Raw genomic sequence first — 27,825 nt, forward strand, 5'->3', positions numbered from 1 at the left:
TAGGAGCAAAGAAACCGCAAATGTTGATGAACTCTGTCTTGACTTTTTGTATAGAATTAAAGCTTTTCAAGTAACTTTCTTACCAGGATGCACATCGCATCCCTAAATCTTACAATCCTGAAAGTGGTTTGGCATATCATTTTACTGAAAGTGGAGAACAGGTTAGAAAACTCCCTATCTACAATATAAACAAGATCAGCAAAACTAAAATTTATGATGACCTACCAGCAGCAGATGAAAGATGTAACAAGGACTTCCCTAGTAGTTTGTTTTTTCTGGTTTTGTCCCATTCATTGTCAGTGTTGGGTTCCACATAATTCCTGAAAGCGAAGGCAGAAAAGATCCATTTGCTTCTATGTTCAAGTACCTACCTGAACCACCAACACATGAACTAGTATTTAATGACTTTGCTTGTTCACTTTCTGAATACTGCTTGAATAGAGAACCTTCATTCTTTAAAGACACTTGATTCTTCCATGATTATTTCCATGGTTGTACGCATGTATGTGGCGACGCTTTCGTCTTCAGTATTTGAAAATGTGGGTGTCAACACAGAAATCTGTGAGCCCCGTGAAGATTCGGGGGTAGAATAGGTCTTCAGCAACCCATAGTTGCCGTAAAATGCGACTATGCTTGTCGTAAAAGGCGACTAACGGGATCGGGTGGTCAGGCTCGCTAACATGGTTGATACATATCATCGATCCCAATTGCTTAGATCGATGCACATGATGTCAATCACTGGATCGTCTGGTCCAGACTCGATTATTTTACAGACCGCCGTCATATATAGCTGGAATATTGCTGAGTGCGGCGTTAAACAACAAACAAACAAACAACAATGTAATACTCTGCTGTAAATAAATGATACTCATTCAGTATATTTTTTATGATATCAGTCATGTAGGACTGGCTCTTAGACTGTATATGAGAGTCGCTCAAGCCCAACTTGGTTACTCAGTGCTCGAGAAGTTTTTCCTCGGCACTCTGATGTTTCAAATCCAACTGACACTTTGTTCTGTTATACTCTGCTGTAGATGAATGATGATTTTACTATTATATCTATGTTGTCATACTGCTTTCCTTAAACTTTTCACAAGTAGATATCTTCTCGAAACTAAATCATAGTCTGGGGTTTTTCGGATTGTTTTTTTCCCCCTTCTTTTCATAAACGATATATCTAGTGTGTTCAAATTAGATTCCTGAGCAATCTAGGAAAGGACCCAGGTCGTCTGGGGGGATGATACCTAGATCAGGTCACCAATGTAATCAAGTTTTACATTTTCTACTTTCAAGCGAATCTTTTACAACATTATATTTCCTAACTCTGTAATTATGAACTGTTTTTTTCCCCACCTGTTTTTTCCCCAGTTTCTTTACCACATGTAAGAACAACATTTTAAATTGATACAATTCACACCTTCTATCATACTCTGCTATAAATAAATGATACTCATTCAGTATATTTTATGAAAACAATCATGTTGGACTGGCTGTATATGAAAGTCGCTCAAGCCCAACTTGTTGTTGTTGTTATTATTATTATTATTATTATGATTATTGTTGTTATTATTATTGAGCACATTATAGTTTTTTTTATAATTCTTATGTACAAAATGTTCCATCAAAGAGGATTACAAAATTAATGTACTTATAGCCATCCAATAGGTTTTGGACAATATCCTTAGCATATGGTCTCCAATTAGCCAAGGTTCAGCTTGATCACAGCAGCAAACTTCACTGGTTGGTCGGTTGTTGTTTTACGCCGCACTCAGCAATATTCCAGCTATGTGACGGTGGTCTGTAAATAAATCGTGTCTGGACCAGGCAGTCCAGTGATTGACATCATGAACATCGATCCACGCAATTGGGATCGATGACATGCATCAACCAAGTCAGCAAGCCTGACCACCCGATCCCGTTAGTCGCCTTTTACGACAAGCATAGTCACCTTTTACGGCAAGCATGGGTTGCTGAAGACCTATTCTACCCCGGATCTTCACGGGTTGTATACTGTAGGGGTCAGATAATGCTCAAATGGTACTCAGGACAATACGTGAATTGTCAAGCCCAATTCATATGCTACCACTGGTCCTTGCTGCTTTATCAATCATGCACCAAGCTTTAATCTTTTTTCAGGGCACCTTCCATGATGTACAAACACCAGATGGCATTAACCTACTACAGAAGTACAGTACAAAAACAACACTTTACACCAGACTAGCCTCTATTGAGCAACTGTGTGCTACAGAAAGTGCAGTAATGGCAAATGTTTGCTTTATTATACAGGGGAAGAGGAAGGCATTCACTTTAGGAGCAAAGAAACCGCCATTGTTGATGAACTCTGTCATGACTTTTTGTATAGAATTAAAGCTTTTCAAGTAACTTGCTTACCAGGATGCACATCGCATCCCTAAATCTTACAATCCTGAAAGTGGTTTGGCATATCATTTTACTGAAAGTGGAGAACAGGTTAGAAAACTCCCTATCTACAATATAAACAAGATCAGCAAAACTAAAATTTATGATGACCTACCAGCAGCAGATGAAAGATGTAACAAGGACTTCCCTAGTAGTTTGTTTTTTCTGGTTTTGTCCCATTCATTGTCAGTGTTGGGTTCCACATAATTCCTGAAAGCGAAGGCAGAAAAGATCCATTTGCTTCTATGTTCAAGTACCTACCTGAACCACCAACACATGAACTAGTATTTAATGACTTTGCTTGTTCACTTTCTGAATACTGCTTGAATAGAGAACCTTCATTCTTTAAAGACACTCGATTCTTCCATGATTATTTCCATGGTTGTACGCATGTATGTGGCGACGCTTTCGTCTTCAGTATTTGAAAATGTGGGTGTCAACACAGAAATCTGTGAGCCCCGTGAAGATTCGGGGGTAGAATAGGTCTTCAGCAACCCATAGTTGCCGTAAAATGCGACTATGCTTGTCGTAAAAGGCGACTAACGGGATCGGGTGGTCAGGCTCGCTAACATGGTTGATACATATCATCGATCCCATTGCTTAGATCGATGCACATGATGTCAATCACTGGATCGTCTGGTCCAGACTCGATTATTTTACAGACCGCCGTCATATATAGCTGGAATATTGCTGAGTGCGGCGTTAAACAACAAACAAACAAACAACAATGTAATACTCTGCTGTAAATAAATGATACTCATTCAGTATATTTTTTATGATATCAGTCATGTAGGACTGGCTCTTAGACTGTATATGAGAGTCGCTCAAGCCCAACTTGGTTACTCAGTCCACGAGAAGTTTTTCCTCGGCACTCTGATGTTTCAAATCCAACTGACACTTTGTTCTGTTATACTCTGCTGTAGATGAATGATGATTTTACTATTATATCTATGTTGTCATACTGCTTTCCTTAAACTTTTCACAAGTAGATATCTTCTCCAAACAAAATCATAGTCTGGGGTTTTTCGGATTGTTTTTTTCCCCCTTCTTTTCATAAACGATATATCTAGTGTGTTCAAATTAGATTCCTGAGCAATCTAGGAAAGGACCCAGGTCGTCTGGGGGGATGATACCTAGATCAGGTCACCAATGTAATCAAGTTTTACATTTTCTACTTTCAAGCGAATCTTTTACAACATTATATTTCCTAACTCTGTAATTATGAACTGTTTTTTTCCCCACCTGTTTTTTCCCCAGTTTCTTTACCACATGTAACAACAACATTTTAAATTGATACAATTCACACCTTCTATCATACTCTGCTATAAATAAATGATACTCATTCAGTATATTTTATGAAAACAATCATGTTGGACTGGCTGTATATGAAAGTCGCTCAAGCCCAACTTGTTGTTGTTGTTATTATTATTATTATTATGATTATTGTTGTTATTATTATTGAGCACATTATAGTTTTTTTTATAATTCTTATGTACAAAATGTTCCATCAAAGAGGATTACAAAATTAATGTACTTATAGCCATCCAATAGGTTTTGGACAATATCCTTAGCATATGGTCTCCAATTAGCCAAGGTTCAGCTTGATCACAGCAGCAAACTTCACTGGTTGGTCGGTTGTTGTTTTACGCCGCACTCAGCAATATTCCAGCTATGTGACGGTGGTCTGTAAATAATCGTGTCTGGACCAGGCAGTCCAGTGATTGACATCATGGACATCGATCCACGCAATTGGGATCGATGACATGCATCAACCAAGTCAGCAATCCTGACCACCCGATCCCATTAGTCGCCTTTTATGACAAGCATAGTCGCCTTTTACGGCAAGCATGGGTTGCTGAAGACCTATTCTACCCCGGATCTTCACGGGTTGTATACTGTAGGGGTCAGATAATGCTCAAATGGTACTCAGGACAATACGTGAATTGTCAAGTCCAATTCATATGCTACCACTGGTCCTTGTTGCGTTATCAATCATGCACCAAGCTTTAATCTTTTTTTCAGGGCACCTTCCATGATGTACAAACACCAGATGGCATTAACCTACTACAGAAGTACAGCACAAAAACAACACTTTACACCAGACTAGCCTCTATTGAGCAACTGTGTGCTACAGAAAGTGCAGTAATGGCAAATGTTTGCTGTATTATACAGGGGAAGAGGAAGGCATTCACTTTAGGAGCAAAGAAACCGCCATTGTTGATGAACTCTGTCTTGACTTTTTGTATAGAATTAAAGCTTTTCAAGTGACTTGCTTACCAGGATGCACATCGCATCCCTAAATCTTACAATCCTGAAAGTGGTTTGGCATATCATTTTACTGAAAGTGGAGAACAGGTTAGAAAACTCCCTATCTACAATATAAACAAGATCAGCAAAACTAAAATTTATGATGACCTACCAAGAGCAGATGAAAGATGTAACAAGGACTTCCCTAGTAGTTTGTTTTTTCTGGTTTTGTCCCATTCATTGTCAGTGTTGGGTTCCACATAATTCCTGAAAGCGAAGGCAGAAAAGATCCATTTGCTTCTATGTTCAAGTACCTACCTGAACCACCAACACATGAACTAGTATTTTATGACTTTGCTTGTTCACTTTCTGAATACTGCTTGAATAGAGAACCTTCATTCTTTAAAGACACTCGATTCTTCCATGATTATTTCCATGGTTGTACGCATGTATGTGGCGACGCTTTCGTCTTCAGTATTTGAAAATGAGGGTGTCAACACAGAAATCTGTGAGCCCCGTGAAGATTCGGGGGTAGAATAGCTCATCAGCAACCCATACTTGCCGTAAAATGCGACTATGCTTGTCGTAAAAGGCGACTAACGGGATCGGGTGGTCAGGCTCGCTAACATGGTTGATACATATCATCGATCCCAATTCCTTAGATCGATGCACATGATGTCAATCACTGGATCGTCTGGTCCAGACTCGATTATTTTACAGACCGCCGTCATATATAGCTGGAATATTGCTGAGTGCGGCGTTAAACAACAAACAAACAAACAAACAACAATGTAATACTCTGCTGTAAATAAATGATACTCATTCAGTATATTTTTTATGATATCAGTCATGTAGGACTGGCTCCTAGACTGTATATGAGAGTCGCTCAAGCCCAACTTGGTTACTCAGTGCACGAGAAGTTTTTCCTCGGCACTCTGATGTTTCAAATCCAACTGACACTTTGTTCTGTTATACTCTGCTGTAGATGATTTTACTATTATATCTATGTTGTCATACTGCTTTCCTTAAACTTTTCACAAGTAGATATCTTCTCCAAACTAAATCATAGTCTGGGTTTTTTTGGATTGTTTTTTTCCCCCTTCTTTTCATAAACGATATATCTAGTGTGTTCAAATTAGATTCCTGAGCAATCTAGGAAAGGACCCAGGTCGTCTGGGGGGATGATACCTAGATCAGGTAACCAATGTAATCAAGTTTTACATTTTCTACTTTCAAGCGAATCTTTTACAACATTATATTTCCTAACTCTGTAATTATGAACTGTTTTTTTTCCCACCTGTTTTTTCCCCTGTTTCTTTACCACATGTAACAACATTTTAAATTGATACAATTCACACCTTCTATCATACTCTGCTATAAATAAATGATACTCATTCAGTATATTTTATGAAAACAATCATGTTGGACTGGCTGTATATGAAAGTCGCTCAATCCGACCTTCTTGTTGTTGTTTGTTATTATTATTATTATTATGATTATTGTTGTTATTATTATTGAGCACATTATAGTTTTTTTATAAGGCTTATGTACAAAATGTTCCATCAAAGAGGATTACAAAATTAATGTACTTATAGCCATCAGACAGCTTTTGGACAATATCCTTAGCATATGGTCTCCAATTAGCCAAGGTTCAGCTTGACGCCAGCAGCAAACTTCACTGGTTGGTTGGTTGTTGTTTATCGCCGCACTCAGCAATTTTCCAGCTATGTGACGGTGGTCTGTAAATAATCGTGTCTGGACCAGGCAGTCCAGTGATTGACATCATGAACATCGATCCACGTAATTGGGATCGATGACATGCATCAACCAAGTCGGCAAGCCTGACCACCCGATCCCGTTAGTCGCCTTTAACGACAAGCATAGTCGCCTTTTACGGCAAGCATGGGTTGCTGAAGACCTATTCTACTCCGGATCTTCACGGGTTGTATACTGTAGGGGTCAGATAATGCTCAAATTGTACTCAGGACAATACGTGAATTGTCAAGTCTAATTCATATGCTACCACTGGTTCTTGTTGCGTTATCAATCATGCACCAAGCTTTAATCTTTTTTCAGGGCACCTTCCATGATGTACAAACACCAGATGGCATTAACCTACTACAGCAGTACAGCACAAACACAACACTTTACACCAGACTAGCCCCTATTGAGCAACTGTGTGCTACAGAAAGTGCAGTAATGGCAAATGTTTGCTGTATTATACAGGGGAAGAGGAAGGCATTCACTTTAGGAGCAAAGAAATCGCCATTGTTGATGAACTCTGTCATGACTTTTTGTATAGAATTAAAGCTTTTCAAGTGACTTGCTTACCAGGATGCACATCGCATCCCTAAATCTTACAATCCAGAAAGTGGTGTGGCATATCATTTTACTGAAAGTGGAGAACAGGTTAGAAAACTCCCTATCTACAATATAAACAAGATCAGCAAAACTAAAATTTATGATGACCTACTAGCAGCAGATGAAAGATGTAACAAGGACTTCCCTAATAGTTTGTTTTTCTGGTCTTGTCCCATTCATGGTCAGTGTTGGGTTCCACATAATTCCTGAAAGCGAAGGCAGAAAAGATCCATTTTCTTCTATGTTCAAGAACCTACCTGAACCACCAACACATGAACTAGTATTTAATGACTTTGCTTGTTCACTTTCTGAATACTGCTTGAATAGAGAACCTTCATTCTTTAAAGACACTCGATTCTTCCATGATTATTTCCATGGTTGTACGCATGTATGTGGCGACGCTTTCAAGTCTTCAGTATTTGAAAATGTGGGTGTCAACACAGAAATCTGTGAGCCCCGAGAAGATTCGGGGGTAGAATGGGTCTTCAGCAACCCATACTTGCCGTAAAATGCGACTATGCTTGTCGTAAAAGGCGACTAACGGGATCGGGTGGTCAGGCTCGCTAACATGGTTGATACATATCATCGATCCCAATTCCTTAGATCGATGCACATGATGTCAATCACTGGATCGTCTGGTCCAGACTCGATTATTTTACAGACCGCCGTCATATATAGCTGGAATATTGCTGAGTGCGGCGTTAAACAACAAACAAACAAACAAACAACAATGTAATACTCTGCTGTAAATAAATGATACTCATTCAGTATATTTTTTATGATATCAGTCATGTAGGACTGGCTCCTAGACTGTATATGAGAGTCGCTCAAGCCCAACTTGGTTACTCAGTGCACGAGAAGTTTTTCCTCGGCACTCTGATGTTTCAAATCCAACTGACACTTTGTTCTGTTATACTCTGCTGTAGATGATTTTACTATTATATCTATGTTGTCATACTGCTTTCCTTAAACTTTTCACAAGTAGATATCTTCTCCAAACTAAATCATAGTCTGGGTTTTTTTGGATTGTTTTTTTCCCCCTTCTTTTCATAAACGATATATCTAGTGTGTTCAAATTAGATTCCTGAGCAATCTAGGAAAGGACCCAGGTCGTCTGGGGGGATGATACCTAGATCAGGTAACCAATGTAATCAAGTTTTACATTTTCTACTTTCAAGCGAATCTTTTACAACATTATATTTCCTAACTCTGTAATTATGAACTGTTTTTTTTCCCACCTGTTTTTTCCCCTGTTTCTTTACCACATGTAACAACATTTTAAATTGATACAATTCACACCTTCTATCATACTCTGCTATAAATAAATGATACTCATTCAGTATATTTTATGAAAACAATCATGTTGGACTGGCTGTATATGAAAGTCGCTCAATCCGACCTTCTTGTTGTTGTTTGTTATTATTATTATTATTATGATTATTGTTGTTATTATTATTGAGCACATTATAGTTTTTTTATAAGGCTTATGTACAAAATGTTCCATCAAAGAGGATTACAAAATTAATGTACTTATAGCCATCAGACAGCTTTTGGACAATATCCTTAGCATATGGTCTCCAATTAGCCAAGGTTCAGCTTGACGCCAGCAGCAAACTTCACTGGTTGGTTGGTTGTTGTTTATCGCCGCACTCAGCAATTTTCCAGCTATGTGACGGTGGTCTGTAAATAATCGTGTCTGGACCAGGCAGTCCAGTGATTGACATCATGAACATCGATCCACGTAATTGGGATCGATGACATGCATCAACCAAGTCGGCAAGCCTGACCACCCGATCCCGTTAGTCGCCTTTAACGACAAGCATAGTCGCCTTTTACGGCAAGCATGGGTTGCTGAAGACCTATTCTACTCCGGATCTTCACGGGTTGTATACTGTAGGGGTCAGATAATGCTCAAATTGTACTCAGGACAATACGTGAATTGTCAAGTCCAATTCATATGCTACCACTGGTTCTTGTTGCGTTATCAATCATGCACCAAGCTTTAATCTTTTTTCAGGGCACCTTCCATGATGTACAAACACCAGATGGCATTAACCTACTACAGCAGTACAGCACAAACACAACACTTTACACCAGACTAGCCCCTATTGAGCAACTGTGTGCTACAGAAAGTGCAGTAATGGCAAATGTTTGCTGTATTATACAGGGGAAGAGGAAGGCATTCACTTTAGGAGCAAAGAAATCGCCATTGTTGATGAACTCTGTCATGACTTTTTGTATAGAATTAAAGCTTTTCAAGTGACTTGCTTACCAGGATGCACATCGCATCCCTAAATCTTACAATCCAGAAAGTGGTGTGGCATATCATTTTACTGAAAGTGGAGAACAGGTTAGAAAACTCCCTATCTACAATATAAACAAGATCAGCAAAACTAAAATTTATGATGACCTACCAGCAGCAGATGAAAGATGTAACAAGGACTTCCCTAATAGTTTGTTTTTCTGGTCTTGTCCCATTCATGGTCAGTGTTGGGTTCCACATAATTCCTGAAAGCGAAGGCAGAAAAGATCCATTTTCTTCTATGTTCAAGAACCTACCTGAACCACCAACACATGAACTAGTATTTAATGACTTTGCTTGTTCACTTTCTGAATACTGCTTGAATAGAGAACCTTCATTCTTTAAAGACACTCGATTCTTCCATGATTATTTCCATGGTTGTACGCATGTATGTGGCGACGCTTTCAAGTCTTCAGTATTTGAAAATGTGGGTGTCAACACAGAAATCTGTGAGCCCCGAGAAGATTCGGGGGTAGAATGGGTCTTCAGCAACCCATACTTGCCGTAAAATGCGACTATGCTTGTCGTAAAAGGCGACTAACGGGATCGGGTGGTCAGGCTCACTAACATGGTTGATACATATCATCGATCCCAATTCCTTAGATCGATGCACATGATGTCAATCACTGGATCGTCTGGTCCAGTCTCGATTATTTTACAGACCGCTGTCATATATAGCTGGAATATTGCTGAGTGCGGCGTTAAACAACAAACAAACAAACAACAATGTAATACTCTGCTGTAAATAAATGATACTCATTCAGTATATTTTTTATGATATCAGTCATGTAGGACTGGCTCCTAGACTGTATATGAGAGTCGCTCAAGCCCAACTTGGTTACTCAGTGCACGAGAAGTTTTTCCTCGGCACTCTGATGTTTCAAATCCAACTGACACTTTGTTCTGTTATACTCTGCTGTAGATGAATGATGATTTTACTATTATATCTATGTTGTCATACTGCTTTCCTTAAACTTTTCACAAGTAGATATCTTCTCGAAACTAAATCATAGTCTGGGGTTTTTTGGATTGGTTTTTTCCCCCTTCTTTTCATAAACGATATATCTAGTGTGTTCAAATTAGATTCCTGAGCAATCTAGGAAAGGACCCAGGTCGTCTGGGGGGATGATACCTAGATCAGGTCACCAATGTAATCAAGTTTTACATTTTCTACTTTCAAGCGAATCTTTTACAACATTATATTTCCTAACTCTGTAATTATGAACTGTTTTTTTTCCCACCTGTTTTTTCCCCAGTTTCTTTACCACATGTAAGAACAACATTTTAAATTGATACAATTCACACCTTCTGTCATACTCTGCTATAAATAAATGATACTCATTCAGTATATTTTATGAAAACAATCATGTTGGACTGGCTGTATATGAAAGTCGCTCAATCCGACCTTCTTGTTGTTGTTTGTTATTATTATTATTATTATTATGATTATTGTTGTTATTATTATTGAGCACATTATAGTTTTTTATAAGGCTTATGTACAAAATGTTCCATCAAAGAGGATTACAAAATTAATGTACTTATAGCCATCAGACAGGTTTTGGACAATATCCTTAGCATATGGTCTCCAATTAGCCAAGGTTCAGCTTGATCACAGCAGCAAACTTCACTGGTTGGTCGGTTGTTGTTTATCGCCGCACTCAGCAATTTTCCAGCTCTGTGACGGTGGTCTGTAAATAATCGTGTCTGGACCAGGCAGTCCAGTGATTGACATCATGAACATCGATCCACGTAATTGGGATCGATGACATGCATCAACCAAGTCGGCAAGCCTGACCACCCGATCCCATTAGTCGCCTTTTACGACAAGCATAGTCGCCTTTTACGGCAAGCATGGGTTACTGAAGACCTATTTTACCCCGGATCTTCACGGGTTGTATACTGTAGGGGTCAGATAATGCTCAAATTGTACTCAGGACAATACGTGAATTGTCAAGTCCAATTCATATGCTACCACTGGTCCTTGTTGCGTTATCAATCATGCACCAAGCTTTAATCTTTTTTTCAGGGAACCTTCCATGATGTACAAACACCAGATGGCATTAACCTACTACAGCAGTACAGCACAAAAACAACACTTTACACCAGACTAGCCCCTATTGAGCAACTGTGTGCTACAGAAAGTGCAGTAATGGCAAATGTTTGCTGTATTATACAGGGGAAGAGGAAGGCATTCACTTTAGGAGCAAAAAAGAAACCGCCATTGTTGATGAACTCTGTCATGACTTTTTGTTTAGAATTAAAGCTTTTCAAGTGACTTGCTTACCAGGATGCACATCGCATCCCTAAATCTTACAATCCAGAAAGTGGTGTGGCATATCATTTTACTAAAAGAGGAGAACAGGTTAGAAAACTCCCTATCTACAATATAAACAAGATCAGCAAAACTAAAATTTATGATGACCTACCAGCAGCAGATGAAAGATGTAACAAGGACTTCCCTAGTAGTTAGTTTTTCTGGTTTTGTCCCATTCATGGTCAGTGTTGGGTTCCACATAATTCCTGAAAGCGAAGGCAGAAAAGATCCATTTGCTTCTATGTTCAAGTACCTACCTGAACCACCAACACATGAACTACATGTAGTATTTAATGACTTTGCTTGTTCACTTTCTGAATACTGCTTGAATAGAGAACCTTCATTCTTTAAAGACACTCGATTCTTCCATGATTATTTCCATGGCTGTACGCATGTATGTGGCGACGCTTTCAAGTCTTCAGTATTTGAAAATGTGGGTGTCAACACAGAAATCTGTGAGCCCCGAGAAGATTCGGGGGTAGAATGGGTCTTCAGCAACCCATACTTGCCGTAAAATGCGACTATGCTTGTCGTAAAAGGCGACTAACGGGATCGGGTGGTCAGGCTCACTAACATGGTTGATCCATATCATCGATCCCAATTGCTTAGATCGATGCACATGATGTCAATCACTGGATCGTCTGGTCCAGTCTCGATTATTTTACAGACCGCCGTCATATATAGCTGGAATATTGCTGAGTGCGGCGTTAAACAACAAACAAACAAACAAACAACAATGTAATACTCTGCTGTAAATAAATGACACTCATTCAGTATATTTTTTATGATATCAGTCATGTAGGACTGGCTCTTAGACTGTATATGAGAGTCGCTCAAGCCCAACTTGGTTACTCAGTCCACGAGAAGTTTTTCCTCGGCACTCTGATGTTTCAAATCCAACTGACACTTTGTTCTGTTATACTCTGCTGTAGATGAATGATGATTTTACTATTATATCTATGTTGTCATACTGCTTTCCTTAAACTTTTCACAAGTAGATATCTTCTCGAAACTAAATCATAGTCTGGGGTTTTTTGGATTGGTTTTTTCCCCCTTCTTTTCATAAACGATATATCTAGTGTGTTCAAAGTAGATTCCTGAGCAATCTAGGAAAGGACCAAGGTCGTCTGGGGGGATGATACCTAGATCAGGTCACCAATGTAATCAAGTTTTACATTTTCTACTTTCAAGCGAATCTTTTACAACATTATATTTCCTAACTCTGTAATTATGAACTGTTTTTTTTCCCACCTGTTTTTTTCCCCAGTTTCTTTACCACATGTAACAACAACATTTTAAATTGATACAATTCACACCTTCTATCATACTCTGCTATAAATAAATGATACTCATTCAGTATATTTTATGAAAACAATCATGTTGGACTGGCTGTATATGAAAGTCGCTCAAGCCCAACTTCTTGTTGTTGTAATTATTATTATTATTATGATTATTGTTGTTATTATTATTGAGCACATTATAGTTTTTTTTATAATTCTTATGTACAAAATGTTCCATCAAAGAGGATTACAAAATTAATGTACTTATAGCCATCCAATAGGTTTTGGACAATATCCTTAGCATATGGTCTCCAATTAGCCAAGGTTCAGCTTGATCACAGCAGCAAACTTCACTGGTTGGTCGGTTGTTGTTTTACGCCGCACTCAGCAATATTCCAGCTATGTGACGGTGGTCTGTAAATAATCGTGTCTGGACCAGGCAGTCCAGTTACTGGATCATGAGCATGGATCCACGCAATTGGGATCGATGACATGCTTCAGCGAGCCTGACCACCCGATCCCGTTAGTCGCCTCTTACGACAAGCATAGTCGCCTTTTACGGCAAGCATGGGTTGCTGAAGACCTATTTTACCCCGGATCTTCACGGGTCTTGCCGCGTGTGGACGGCGACACGTGGGCTACAATAAATCTGTAGACATGGTGAGATGACATTAAAAATGAGATTGGGGATACTATTCTGCCATATAATAAATCAAAACTAAAAACAGTTAGGCTACAATGAGAAGAACATTGTGCATAGCCGAACAATGTGTATAAAACGCCTGGACCGACGGAGCGCTGATCATGGATGAGAAAGGAGAGGTGAAGGTCACGCCCAAGCGGCCCGGATTTGTTGCGAATGATGTGTTTTTTCTCATTGGCAACTCTTGAAAGAATATGTAACAGTTCATTCCTACTCTACAAAATTTAGTTGTATATGAATACATGTTTTTTAAGTAGTATTTCGAAACTGAAGCGATGGTTGGTTGGTTGTTAAACGCCGCACTCAGCAATATTCCAGCTATATGACGGCGGTCTGTAAATAATCGAGTCTGGACCAGACAATCCAGTGATTGACATCACGAGCATCGATCCAAGCAATTGTGAGTGGTGCTCCATTTGGCTGCCATGCTCGCCCTCATATGCTCATCCCGAAACTATATTAAACAACAAGACTGTTGGAGCAATGCTGCGTTCAAAAATCTACCAAGACAGTGTTTGCATGCGCAGTTGTCATTGATTAGGTGCATATGATATCTGAATGGTTTGGTATAGTGTTATTATCAGTGTTCGTAATTAACAACAGGTATATGTATGTTATGAAGGAATCTTAAGCACAGTGATAAGTATTAACAATATGAAACATACATAATTATATGCACTTTTTTTCACAGGGGTCCCAAGTTCCGGACAGCTTTCAAGAAGTTGTCTGCATTTTCCCTGATGCTGCACACCTTGCACTGACATCCACCGCCACACCTGCTCTGTTAAGACACTTTCCTCGAATCTACAGTTCAGATTATGGATTGGTTACCATCAACCCGACCCGTGAAGATCCGGGGTAGAATAGGTCTTCAGCAACCCATGCTTGCCGTAAAAGGCGACTATGCTTGTCGTAAGAGGCGACTAACGGGATCGGGTGGTCAGGCTCGCTGACTTGGTTGATGCATGTCATCGGTCCCAACTGCGTGGATCGATTCTCATGATGTCAATCACTGGATTATTTACAGATCGCCGTCATAAAGCTGGAATATTGCTGAGTGCGGCGTTAAACAACAAACATACAAACCAACCAACCATCAACCCTGATCGTCAAATATATATCTCGAGGTTAGTGCACTATTGAAATTGCTAATAAAAATTGACAGTGAGCGTGGTAATGCTGAATAGTTAAGGTATATATTGTACCAATTGTCTCACAAAATTAGTTTACATGTTTGGAATTTGTTACGTTTATTACTTCCAGCAGCTGCGGATCATGTTAATGAGTTGTGTCATCAGGAATAATTGTGTAAAAATCAAGCTTGTGTGTGCAGTGGGGAAATAATGATATAAACTATTTACTGTGCTGTGTAAATGATCAATATGTTGAGTTAACATACGTTTTCTTCCAACAGGTTAAAACAAGGCTGCCGAATTTTAGGAAGTTTGACATGCTGGATGCTCTTATACATCCTCACGCAGCAGAGTTGCATTCCAAACTTGCTGATTTCCCCGTCACAATTGCATACATAAAGCATGAAGCAGATCTAGGCTTTTCTTACCAATATGTTAAATGATACCTACAAGATGGTTGTTGGTTGGTTTGTTGTTTTACGCCGCACTCAGAAATATTCAAGCTATATGCAGCGGTCTGTGAATAATCGAGTCTGGACCAGACAATCCAGCGATTTACGTCATGAGCATCGATACACACAACTGGGCTACGATGATATGTATCAACCAAGTCAGCAAGCCTGACCACCCGATCCCGTTAGTCGCCTTCATCATGGGTTTTTTATTAATGTAAGTAATAGAGCATCAATTTAATCGCATTAGACAATGTGATTATGCTGGTTTGGGTATCTAAAAAAAAAAGGTTTGTTTGTTGTTTTTAACACCGCACTCAGCAATATTCCAGCTATATGACGGCGGTCTGTAAATTAATAGTCTCGACCAGACATACCAGACAATCCAGTGATTGACATCATGAGCATCGATCCACGTAATTGTGATATGATCTAAAACTAAGCCACTTTCAAGGCCTCTGCTGCTCAAATTTGTGAGGCCCCATGAAAAGTACGGGTAAGAAAAGATCTTCAGCAACCCATACTTGCCGTAAAAGGCGACTAACGGGATCGGGTGGCCAGATTTGCTGACTTGGTTGATGCATGTCATCGAGACCCGTGAAGATTCCGGGGTAGAATATAGGTCTTCAGCAACCCATGCTTGCCGTAAAAGGCGACTAACGGGATCGTGTGGTCAGATTCGCTGTCTTGGTTGATGCATGTCATCGAGACCCGTGAAGATTCCGGGGTAGAATAGGTCTTCAGCCACCCATGCTTGCCGTAAAAGGTGACTATGCTTGTCGTAAAAGGCGACTAACGGGATCGGGTGGTCAGGCTCCCTGACTTGGTTGATGCATGTCATCGATCCCAATGGCAAACACCGGTACACTAATCCGCCAGGTGGCGCGTCGGAATTTCCGTCCCGGAAGTGTTGCTAATGTAAACATGTCGCACTACAGCGGTTTGACAGTTGAGAAGCTGAAGACAGAGTTGCGATGCCGTGGAGCAACTACACGCGGGAAGAAGATCGATTTGATTGAAAGGTATGTAATTGTACAAGAGACTTGCCAATTCTGTGTCAGTTTGCTTTGAATCTTCGAACAGTCTTTGAATGAAAATTGTTGTTATCGATAAACGAAACGTCAGGGGTGTGCAAATTTCATTTTATTGAATGAAAACCCGTGCATATGGTGAAATCGTAAATAAAGCATGCGTAAATATCTTTTACCCATTATGCTATGTCAGTCGTCTACAGAGCATGAACTGGGGCTATAATGACTACATATATAGTACCGTATATATTAACCTTTTGATATGGTTAAACTGTTTTAGCCATGTTATCTGATTGAATTGTTTTGTTCTGATTTGTAAAGGAGTTTCAAGAATTTTATTGATAAGTTTTTGTCTGATATAAATTTGTTTTATTCTGTCTATCTTTGACAGATTACAGATGACCAGGCTGCAGACTTAGAGTCAAAGACAAGAAAGCAGGCCAAGTGTAGCTTGTGGCATGAAGAGAGGAGATGGAGGTTGACAGCATCTCAGTTTGGGACAATTTGCAAATGTACTACAAGGAGAAACAAAACTAAATTATGTGAACAAATTGTCTCTGGAAGAAAACTAGTTTGTAACTCTGTGAGGCATGGGTTACAGCAGGAACCCAAAGCTATTGCCAAACTTGAGATAGCCTGTAATGTTCATGTTCACAGTTGTGGAATGTTTGTTGACTCTGAACTCCCTTTCCTTGCAGCAACCCCAGACGGTGTCATTGATTCTAACACCATTGTTGAGGTTAAATGTCCTTACAGTGCTAGAAATGAGGTCATTGCTCCTGGGAAACTCTTTCCTTATCTTTGTGAGAGAAATGGCCTCATGCAACTGAAAGAAAACTGTCATTACTACTTTCAGGTGCAGGGTCAGATGTATCTATCAAAGCGAAAATACTGCTTATTTGCTGTTTGTACGTTCAAAGGCATCTTTGTTCAGAAAATATCACTCGATGGGGAATATTGTACAGGAAGTTTGATTCCCAGACTCTCATTATTCTTTGAGTCTTTCCTCAAGCCTTACATTGCTATTCACGAACAGACATCCTTTTTATGGATTAATACATCCATGTGAAGACTGTGTATCTAAAAAGTACTAAGAGTCTTATCAAACTTACTTTTGCCTCGCTTTTCAAAAATTATTTGAAATCAGTGACTTTTCACTGTTAAGGAATAAAAGTTTGTTCTTTTCAACTATTGAAATCTGGTGATGAGAATGATACAAATGAGTACCGGTAGGTATATCCCTGATTGACACCATGTGTAAAGTACTTACTTCTATTCTTAGGTGTAGGCCTAATGGAAAAACTGTAGGCCCAAACATGTTAGCTGAAGCAGTGAGATATACTCTTGCAATATAAAATTACAAAATACAACCAGTCATCCAGAAGCTATTACTGCTATCACACCGAGTTCCCAGAGACTCAGTGGTAATAGATGGTGATACATTTATCAAGGAAATTATCAGCTTGTAAAACATCTTTGAACAAATCTGTCATCTATGGGTATACTGACCGATGTCTATTTCGAACACTGACCTTGGGAATGTGGTGGAGCTCCTTTGCAATGAAATTACATGACTGAATGTCTGTCTGACAACCGTGTGATGGTGTTGTACTATTGCATTCATTGTTAAAGTGGTAAGAGAGAGAGAGATCCTAAGCACAGATCAACAAACAAATGTGAGACATTCAATGGTATTTTTTCCATTATGTAATATCATGGGTACAGTGTTATGTACATATATTCATCATTTCAATTGTTAAAACACAATAAAGTTGTTATATTTGAACATTTCTCACACATTCCAGTTGTACTTTCAAGTTCAAGTTTGTATTCAGAATTCAGCCGAAAGTACGGTTACATGTTTGTCGCTAAATATTGATCCACAATCTATAAACATTTCTACATAAATATGCTTACTTTGTGTGCATAATCCACAAACATCCTTGTACTATAACAACCGCTTTATTTGTACTTGTGTTAACAGACAATGTTCTCATGTGTACACTTTAAACTGTCTGAACTTGTGAATAACCCCACATACCTGGTCCATAACCAATGACTGGCACAATCATTCTGTCAACAATAAACACAACTCTTAAAGATATGTTTGCATTATATATAAATGTGAGCAAAATATTCATGGCTTTTCAGGTTATTGTGCTAATGTATTTCTAACCAAACCCCATGAAGATTTTGTGGTGTCAAATATCCACAAGCACTTGTATGCTGATACAATTTAAAGTATTTCACCTTTGAACCACTATTTTTCAATTTGTTTGAGAAGTCCTCCTCTGCAAAATACAATCATAATTGTTTCATCTAAATTTACATTCATAACATATTTGCAACAAAAGCTTGCTACATCTGATTTCTGCAATTTGACAATAGCGTCACTTGCATTCAAAATGCCATCAGCAAACATCAATGTGCTAATTTTATCAACTAACTCATTCACAAACATACCTTTGCAGTTTCCGGATTGTATTAGTTTAACAAGATCATTAAGAAACAGAGTAAACAGTAATCATACAGCAGTGAGCCGTGTCTAATACCTACCATACAGTCACAGTAGACAATCACACCTGTCTACTAGCAGTAAACTGTTGTACTTTCAATGCTATGAACAGACAACACTAGGTCATACAAACATACATGAATGTGTGAAGTATGTTTAGAATGGACAGTTATTCATGCAAGTCGGTTTACAATGCTTGGGCGAAAGTTTGACAACATATAGCAAATTCGAACAATTCTAGTGCCTAGTGGAACTTTTGATGGATGAAGCTCCCTCTTAAGAATTTTGTAAGTTTTGCCAAGTCCAACAACACGCTCAATATGAATTCTCTTGGATGATACTCTGCGGTCGTGGACTACCTCTTGGGGTTCAAGCTGACTTCGAGCCTTGAGCATTGTTGGAGTGTTGACCTTTACATCTGAAGATGAAAATATGTCCTGCACCATAATGCCTCTGTCCGCCATAATACTGTCTCCTGCGGTACGCAACAGCGCGAAGGCATTTTGTATGTAAACAATAGCATACGGAGCTAGCAACAAGGACGGAAATTCCGCAGCGCCCCCTGGACCGCTGTTTCGTACCGGTGTTTGCCATTGCGTGGATCGATGCTCATGATATTAATCACTGGATTGTCTGGTCCAGATTATTTTACAGACCGCCGATATATAGCTTGAATATTGCGGAGTGCAGCGTTACACAACAAACAAACAAACAAACACCATATTGATTTGAGCGGCATGGGCTTAGTTCATTATTTTGAATGGGCTGTTGAATTCAGGAAACACAGATAATAGCCTTTAAACAAATAATTGCACTTTATGAACTTGAACATTATTATATCATAAACAAACAAAACATCTAGTATCCTTCACTCAATACAAGGCAGGCATGTGGGCATTCGACATGATCATTTTCATTTGACCACTCATTTTTTTGTGATTTAGGAAAGACATCAGTTTATAATAAAACTGTGAAATGTGACTCGGACAGTTAAACTGTCTGTAATTGCCTCTTCGATTGAAGAACTGTTTGACAAAGGTGAGTATTCAAAGTGAGTATTCAAAAGTACTATATATATATATATTACCTACACTAGATAATCAATGTACCATTACAATGACATTTATCATGATGTCAATCACTGGATTGTCTGGTCCCGACTCTTATTTGCAGACCGCCGCCATATAGCTGGAATATTGCCGAGTGTGGCGTAAAACAACAGACCAACCAAATCAAATATACGATTACCAGGCTCTTTCCATTTTCTATTGTTATATATTTAACTATTCAAATTATGTCAGACTACCTTAGTAGGAAAGATAAATAAACAATGATGTTTTGTGGGATATAATGGGCAGAGTGTGGATGATGCAGGCGGGGGCGATAAGCAAGGTCCTACCGCGATCTAGAAATCGCATATAGACCGTATCACGGGTCAAGTTGTCCCTCCACCGTGCTTGGCTACGAAAGCCTATTAGGGCCAAATTCATTGATAACATTTTGTATTTAAAAGTTGTAATTACAAGTTGTAAAGTTGTAATTACAAGTTGTAAAGGTGTATTTACAAGTTGTAATAAAAACTTTTTAATAAAAAATGTTATCAATGAATTTGGCCCTAATAGGCTTTCGTACTTGGCAGACAGCACCCACAGCAAAGATACTGTCACTCCCCCCGCGGAAACAGCGGGCAAAAACAATTTGGGCTCCCGCTGTAGTTAGCAGGCAGCCAGAGTATCGTACACACACCAGCATGGTGTTAAACCAAAGCCCCCGACAGCACCATGCCAAACAACGTGGTTTGTATAATAAATACATTTTGTACACCGCAGACATCCACACATTATATTACATTTGGATTAAATTATGACGTGGAAGGCAGTTTGGGAGTGAATAAGGGACTGGGAGGGAACAGAAAAATTATGCGCCTCCCCCAAAGTGAAGTTACATACTTGCCCGAAATGTACCTTTACTCATAACTAAACAATGTCCTACATACATTTGTTTTAAAATTGGCCATGTCCGCCCGGTTTAAATGGACTCCCCGAGGAGTATAAAATGGAGCGTCAGGTTTTATCTGAGGGTGGATACATCTTAGAACCCCCTCTTCCCTGGTCACTCCCGCAATCCGCCTATTAAGCGATTTTTCTTTTCAGGTCAATTCTTTTAACATGGCTGGCCCCTTGCCAGGTTTGTCGAGGCAACATGTCTGACCATACCAATTTAGTATTCGGGAGATTAAGCTGAGCGTATGTTATGTCCAGATCTATGTTGTAATAAAGTTTCTTTGTCCCCTTGGTACATAGATCGTTTGATCCAAGATGGATAACCAGACACTTCGGCTCGGCATTGCGGGCGACAAGTGTATCCACTTTATTCCGCCCTTTGGATGCCAGCGGGTACCCGTCTGTAGGGAGTCCGATGTAGTGGCCAGATGGTCGTGGAATCGGACCATATAACTGGACACCATACATCTGAAACTTAAAACACACTAGCAGCGTCTTTGTTATAATAACATCTGCTTTATACTTACCTATTACTTTATTTATGGTATTTATTTATTTACCATTATGTCTATATCTTGTTTGAGTTAGTGAAAAATATTAAGTAAGTTTTATCCCGTTCTCCCCGTGGAAACGCAAGAGGCGGGATGGGGTGGTCAGTCTGTGTTTGTTTCTGCTAGGTATACTGTCAAGTGGTGAGTAATGCGGATATATTTGCAGTAACAGTTTGATTTCCAACGCCCATATTCCTGAATCTGCTTGGAGCTAACCCCATTAATTGCTGCTGTGGTAGCCGCTCCAATGCGAAAATAGTGTGACGAAAACAAATGAAGATTGAGGTGTGGTAAGGAAAAAGCCAGGGCCTTTCTTAAAATTTACTGAAATTGGAATCTAGTTAAAGGACGTTCATCAAAATGGACGAACATATGACCGTGCACTGATGGTCTGATGGATAGAAACTGTTGCATTGCTCTGACAGGACACAGTCTAGAGTGAGGAATCGCTGTTGTTTTAATTTGCACCCCTCTGCCGCTCTGATTCGTTTAGGATGAGCGTAAACATACCGTTATCTGACTCATAGTGAGTGAGTGAGTTATATTTTACATCGCATCGGCAATATTTCAGCCATATAGTGATGGGAACAAGGTATAAAATCTAAAATATCTGTCGACAAGGACAGTAAAATAGTAAGGTATATCACAGTTTTTAGTAAAACAAACTGGATCATAATTTCTTTATTAAACATATAGCTAAAATAGATTAAGTCCTATCAATTAAAACGAGGCTATAGACCACTAATAACCAAAGTAAGACCACCTTACTGGAGATCATGGGGGACTTACAGTACCTATGCTTCCTGCATGACTCCCCAGCAGGATTTATGCCATCCCTTTGGCTACCAGTGGCTGTACCGTATGCTGGCCAATATTAAAAAAAGACAATACTATCCAATTTCTAAAACACAAGTTAATATTACTTAATCAAGAATGGATTTACGTGGCACTAGCAGGGGGACAATCTTTTTACGCTACTTTAACCACCCGAGTGGCACCACCATCAATAATCTCAGTTGATGTTAATATTGAACTTATTTAAAAAGCATATCATCTATTCAAAATGTATCTATTAGCTCTATTTCTCTTAAAAATTCAAGAATTTAATGAGTACTGACATTATTAAAAAGATCCTTTAAAGAAGATGAATGATAATATTTATCCCTTGTGAGAGAGAAATCAACACAATCAAGCAAATCATGCTTGACGGTGATTTTCTCATCACAAGGGATACAGAATGGAGGATCTTCAGCTTTTAACAAATATTCGTGTGTATAACGAGAATGGCCAATACGACATCGTCGCATAATAACCTCTTCAAATCTGGACTGACAACCGAAGTAAGTGTAACCGATGGTTTGTTTTATTTCATGTAGCTTATTTACACCTGCTTGGGAGTCCCACTTCTTGTGCATTAGATCGCGGATGTAACATCTAATAACAGTTTTAATATCACTGTAAGGGATAAGAAGTGGTGTCACAGATTTGATGAGTGCTGTCTTTGCAGCAGCATTAGCCATTGTGTTACTCACTATGCCGACATGGCTGGGCAACCAACAGAAGACAATGTCGTATTGGCCAGTGGCAAGATCATTGTACATTTCCAATATACCCAAGATGAATGGATGTTTAGAAGACTTGTTTTTAATCGCCTGAAGACAGGACAGTGAATCAGAAAATATTATAAATTGTTTGTGGATGGACTGCTGTTGAATATATTCTAAAGCTGTGAGTATTGCCTTAGATCCGGCTGTGAATATAGAGCCGTTGTCTGGTAATTGGGAAGAGATAGTCTTAGATCCAATGACAGTGGCACTCGACACATTGTCACCATCCTTGGATCCGTCAGTGAAAAAAGAAAGGTGAGAATCATAATTGCTCCTTAAGTGTATGTAATCCTGTTGATATTGTAATTCATTTGTTTCTGACTTTTTGTTATTAGCAAGAGTTAGGTCCACTGTCGGTCGAAACTAATTGCCATGGAGGAGTTGATAAAAGTCTGTATGGAGATATAGTATCCAGTTCTATACTTGCAGCAGTAATATGGGGTTTCATCCGAATCACAAGAGGTGGAATATGTTTGGGTTTCTTCTGAAACAGTTCTTCATATTGTGGATGAAAAACTGTATCATAATCAGGATTTGAACGTAGTTTTGTAATATAGTTCCAATATACTGAAGAGACAATTTAATACGGCGTTGGTGAAGAGAAGGCTCATCAGCTTCGACATAAAGGCTCCCAATAGGAGATGTCCTAAAGGCGCCAAGACAGAGTCTCAGGCCTTGATGGTGGACGGTATCTATTTTTTCTAGCTTACTCTTACAGGCTTCCACCATATACAGTCGAGCCATAATCTAATTTGGAGCGAATAAGTGATCTGTATAAGTGGAGGAGGGTTGTCTGATCCCCTCCCCACTTAGAATTTGATACGACTTTCAATAAGTCTAAAGCCTTCAGGCATTTATTCTTCAGATACCTGATATGCGGTAAATAGGTTAAATGATGGTAAAAAAATAGTCCCAAACATTTGGCCTCCTCAACAAACTTAATGGGAGTATCATCAAGAAACAAAGCAGGATCTTTATTTGGTTTATACTGTCGACAAAAATAAATACATTTTGTCTTGGATTTTGAAAATTTGAAACCATTTTTAAGACACCAATTCTGAATTTTTTTTAAGCAAAGCTGCAATTGTCTTTCAATTGTACGCATATATTTGCCACGACACGAAATGTTAAAATCATCAACAAATAATGACCCATCAATTTAGTCATTTAAAACAGTTGCCAAACTGTTAATCTTAATACTAATTAAAGTGACAGACAATATACTGCCTTGTGGAACACCCTGGTCCTGATTATAATGATCAGACAGGGTAGAACCTATACGGACTTGAAATTGCCTGTCAGTTAAAAACTTTGACACAAATTGAGGCAAACGGCCTCTCAAACCAAAATCATGTAAATCTTCCAAAATACCATGTTTCCATGTTGTATCATAATGATAATGCCTATTGTAGATAAAAAAAGATTGATACCGCATGCTGTTTATGGCATTTTTTATAAATGAATCCAAACATACTAAATGATCGATGGTACTTCTGTTTTTTCGGAAACCACATTGAATGTTAGTAATTAAATTTGGTTTCCAAGTACCAAACCAATCTGTTGTTTACCATACGTTCCATGGATTTACAGACACAGCTAGTTAATGATATTGGTCTATAATTTGACAGGTTTAGGTATAGGGATTACAATGGCATTATGCCATGATGGGGGAAAATTCCCCGAAGTCCAAATTTGATCAAAAATGTTTAAGAGTGTCTCAAGACATGACTGAGGCAAATGCTTCAGGGGCTGATAGTTTATATTGTCATCTCCTGTCGCAGTATCATGAGCTTGGCAAAGGGCAGTATGTAGCCCATGGAGTGAAAACACTTCATTATAAATCTTCACCATTGTCTGAGGTAAAATTAATATTTTTCTTTTTCTCTTGACTCTGGCATTTCTGAAATTTTGGAGCATAATTCGCTGATGAAGAAAGTTTAATGAGTGTTTCGGCCAACTTATTTGCGATATCAGTTTTATTTGTTAGTGGACGATCACCATCTTTGAAGTGGTCAACGCTAAATTTGGAACTTTTTCCTTTTATCCTTTGAATCATATTACACACCTTGGACATAGGTGTTCGGGAATTGATCCTTGAGACATAATTTCTCCATGACACGCGTTTATTGTGTTTAAAAGTACGTCGTGCTTTTGCATTTGTAATTTTAACATGATTCAAGTTATGAACAGTATGGTGTCGGCGAAACTATTTTTCTGCCTTTTTCCTTATCTTTCTAGCTTGTTTGCATGTATTATCAAACCATGGTTTTCGTATGTGTGGGTTTGCAGAGGACGTGATATCGTTTCATCAGTTATTTCATTCAATTGATCCGAGAACAACTTAATAGGATCAGGAGCATTCTCGAAAATGTCACGTGTTAACTTGTCAGTACAGAGGTTTTGAAACAAAGACCAGTTGGCCTTATCAATATTCCACCGCGGAACGTCAGATGGGTTATTATACCCCTGCCCAACAAAGTTGGCGGGGGATATAGAAACGGGCTCCGTCCGTCCGTCACGTTTCGTTTCCGGAGCACAACTCATAAACCGTTCAATATTTTTTCATCAAACTTTGCAGATGTGTGAGGTACATACTGAACTGGTGCCTTTGGATATTTATAAATTTAAGAAATTTTTATTTTTTACGTTTCCATGGCAACAAGATGGACTTAGGTTCTGTGAGGGTAGGGTTCGTTTCCGGAGCATAACTCATAAACTGTTCGATATTTTTTCATCAAACTTTGCAGTCCTGTCAGGTACATGCTGAACTGGTGCCTTTGGATATTTAGAAATTTTAGAAATTTTTATTGTTTACGTTTCCATGGCACCAAGATGGACTTAGATTCAAAACTCTTCTTTTTTTTCAATTTCAATGACAAGTTCCACCTCGGGTTAAAAAAGTTAGGGTTTGTTTAGATTTAATTATGTCATACATTCTGCAACAGGGGCGGGGGATATAGCAACGTTAGTGGCAAACTCTTGTCAGTTTTCAGACTTGTAGTGAAATGGTCGCTTCCACACAAATCATCATCGACCGACCATGTAAATTCATTCAACAAGTTAGAATCTGATAATGACAGGTCTAACGCAGAATACGTCCCAGTAGAAGGATGTAAATATATATTGGAACCATCATTAAAAATACATATGTTATTATCAGAAATAAAATCCTCAAGGAGTTTCCCTTTAGAATTTAGATTGATGCTTCCCCAAAAGGGAATCTGACCATTCAGATCACCCATTATGATACACGGTTTAGGAAGCTGATCTTATAGAGATTGTAGTTCAGAACGATTAAGATTAGAGGAGGGAGGAATATATAAAGAGCACAGAGTAAATACAATGTGCAGGAGTGGTGGCATTTAGCAAAGGTTTTGCATCATGGTATGGAATATTTTTGTGAACTTTGATTTTGACTATCTCATACTAACGCTTCCAGCTTTGACATGACTTTGATGAAGATATATGGTCTCCGGAGCAGTTGGAGGTGTCATACAATCAGAACCCTCATGGGCGTCTTTACCACATCTGTAGCATGTCATGCGATTCCCAGAATCTACCCATTGTAAGAGGTGACTTACGAAATCGGGCGGATAGGCTCGTTCGGTAACTAACCCTGCCGTCACATAGCTGTATCCCATCAACAACAAAATACGCTTACATACAGTAAAATTATGTTTTAATTTGAGTCAGTTGTTTATCTTAATCCGAATCAGAAGAGTCGTGGAGAATGGTCCTTGCTCGGGCAACACCTTCCTTGGCTTGAGTCTCCCTCTCTGAAAATAGAGAATATATATACAGACTGAGCTGAAAGTTGCTGTTAAATTACGTGAGAGCAGCACAACATACTTTATCAAAGTATCTTTCATTTTAAAGAGACAAATGGTTGTTATTGTACACCACTGCCAAGTACTAGTACTTACAAAATAACCAAAATGACTATATATGCAAAACATGTTATAAAACAGTTATATTAAAACATGGCCGATGCTTTTTGGACTGGCACAATATTTATCATACAGCCATTATGGCACGTAGAAAGAAATAGTTCTAAGAATAAAAAAAAAAAAACAAAACAAAAAAAAAACACCCATAATTTGTGTCATCTAAGGATGGTCCAAATTATTCAAAAGGTGACCTTAATAACATATTTACTGTCATAACAGTATATAACTAATTAAGAGAAATGTAAGTATATGATCTCATCTTACCCCTCTTCCTCTCTGACCTGTCTTCTCCCCCATCTCTGTCGTGTACAGGCTCCAGTGTCCAACCCAGACCGCGCGATTCACGCTAAACAAAATCAAATCGCCCCTCATAAAAAAACTCTGTCGCACACAGTAATTTCTTGAACAGTCACTTACTTTATCAGCTGTTTATCCCTACCTTTAGATTCAATACTCACTAAATCTTTAATCAATTAACGAAGCATGACAGTTCACAGCAAACATTGTAAACAACTGTCGAAGACCGATCGATAATAAAGGGAAATTCGAACACGAGTTACGTCCCTTGGGTTGCTGAATAAATTATCGACAGGATTTGCATGGGAAACGAAATATAATTTACTTTAGTAGAAAGCGTATCAAAACTTTGATCAAATTTATGTTGTATTTTGTTGTTTTAGACTTGACTAATCAAAAACCTTTGACAAGATGTTAAAAGAGAAGAAATATTCTATCTTGAATAGTTCTGAAAATATTTTTGAGCATTTTAGTTCGTTTTAGTTTCGTTTCTGAAATCATACAATATGAATCGCCGACCGTCATTGCAGACGATCTTTTGATTCGAATCGTGAAAATGTCGCGCAAAACCAAAAAAACTACAGATTTTTTGAAACAAAAGAGATGTTATAAAAAAGACAATGATTAAACCACAGTCACAGTTACTTCTCAATCTGAAGAGGAA

General features: G+C 38.7%; 1 pseudogene; it reads left to right on the top strand.

Moving 5' to 3' along the window:
• The first annotated feature begins 11,616 nt into the window (after window positions 1-11,616).
• LOC125380950 lies at window positions 11,617-15,201 on the top strand (annotated as a pseudogene).
• Window positions 15,202-27,825: the final 12,624 nt, after the last annotated feature.

The sequence above is a fragment of the Haliotis rufescens genome, unplaced genomic scaffold (assembly GCF_023055435.1).
Source record: "Haliotis rufescens isolate VD_foot unplaced genomic scaffold, xgHalRufe1.0.p SCAF_16, whole genome shotgun sequence".
Taxonomy (NCBI): Eukaryota; Metazoa; Mollusca; class Gastropoda; order Lepetellida; family Haliotidae; genus Haliotis; species Haliotis rufescens.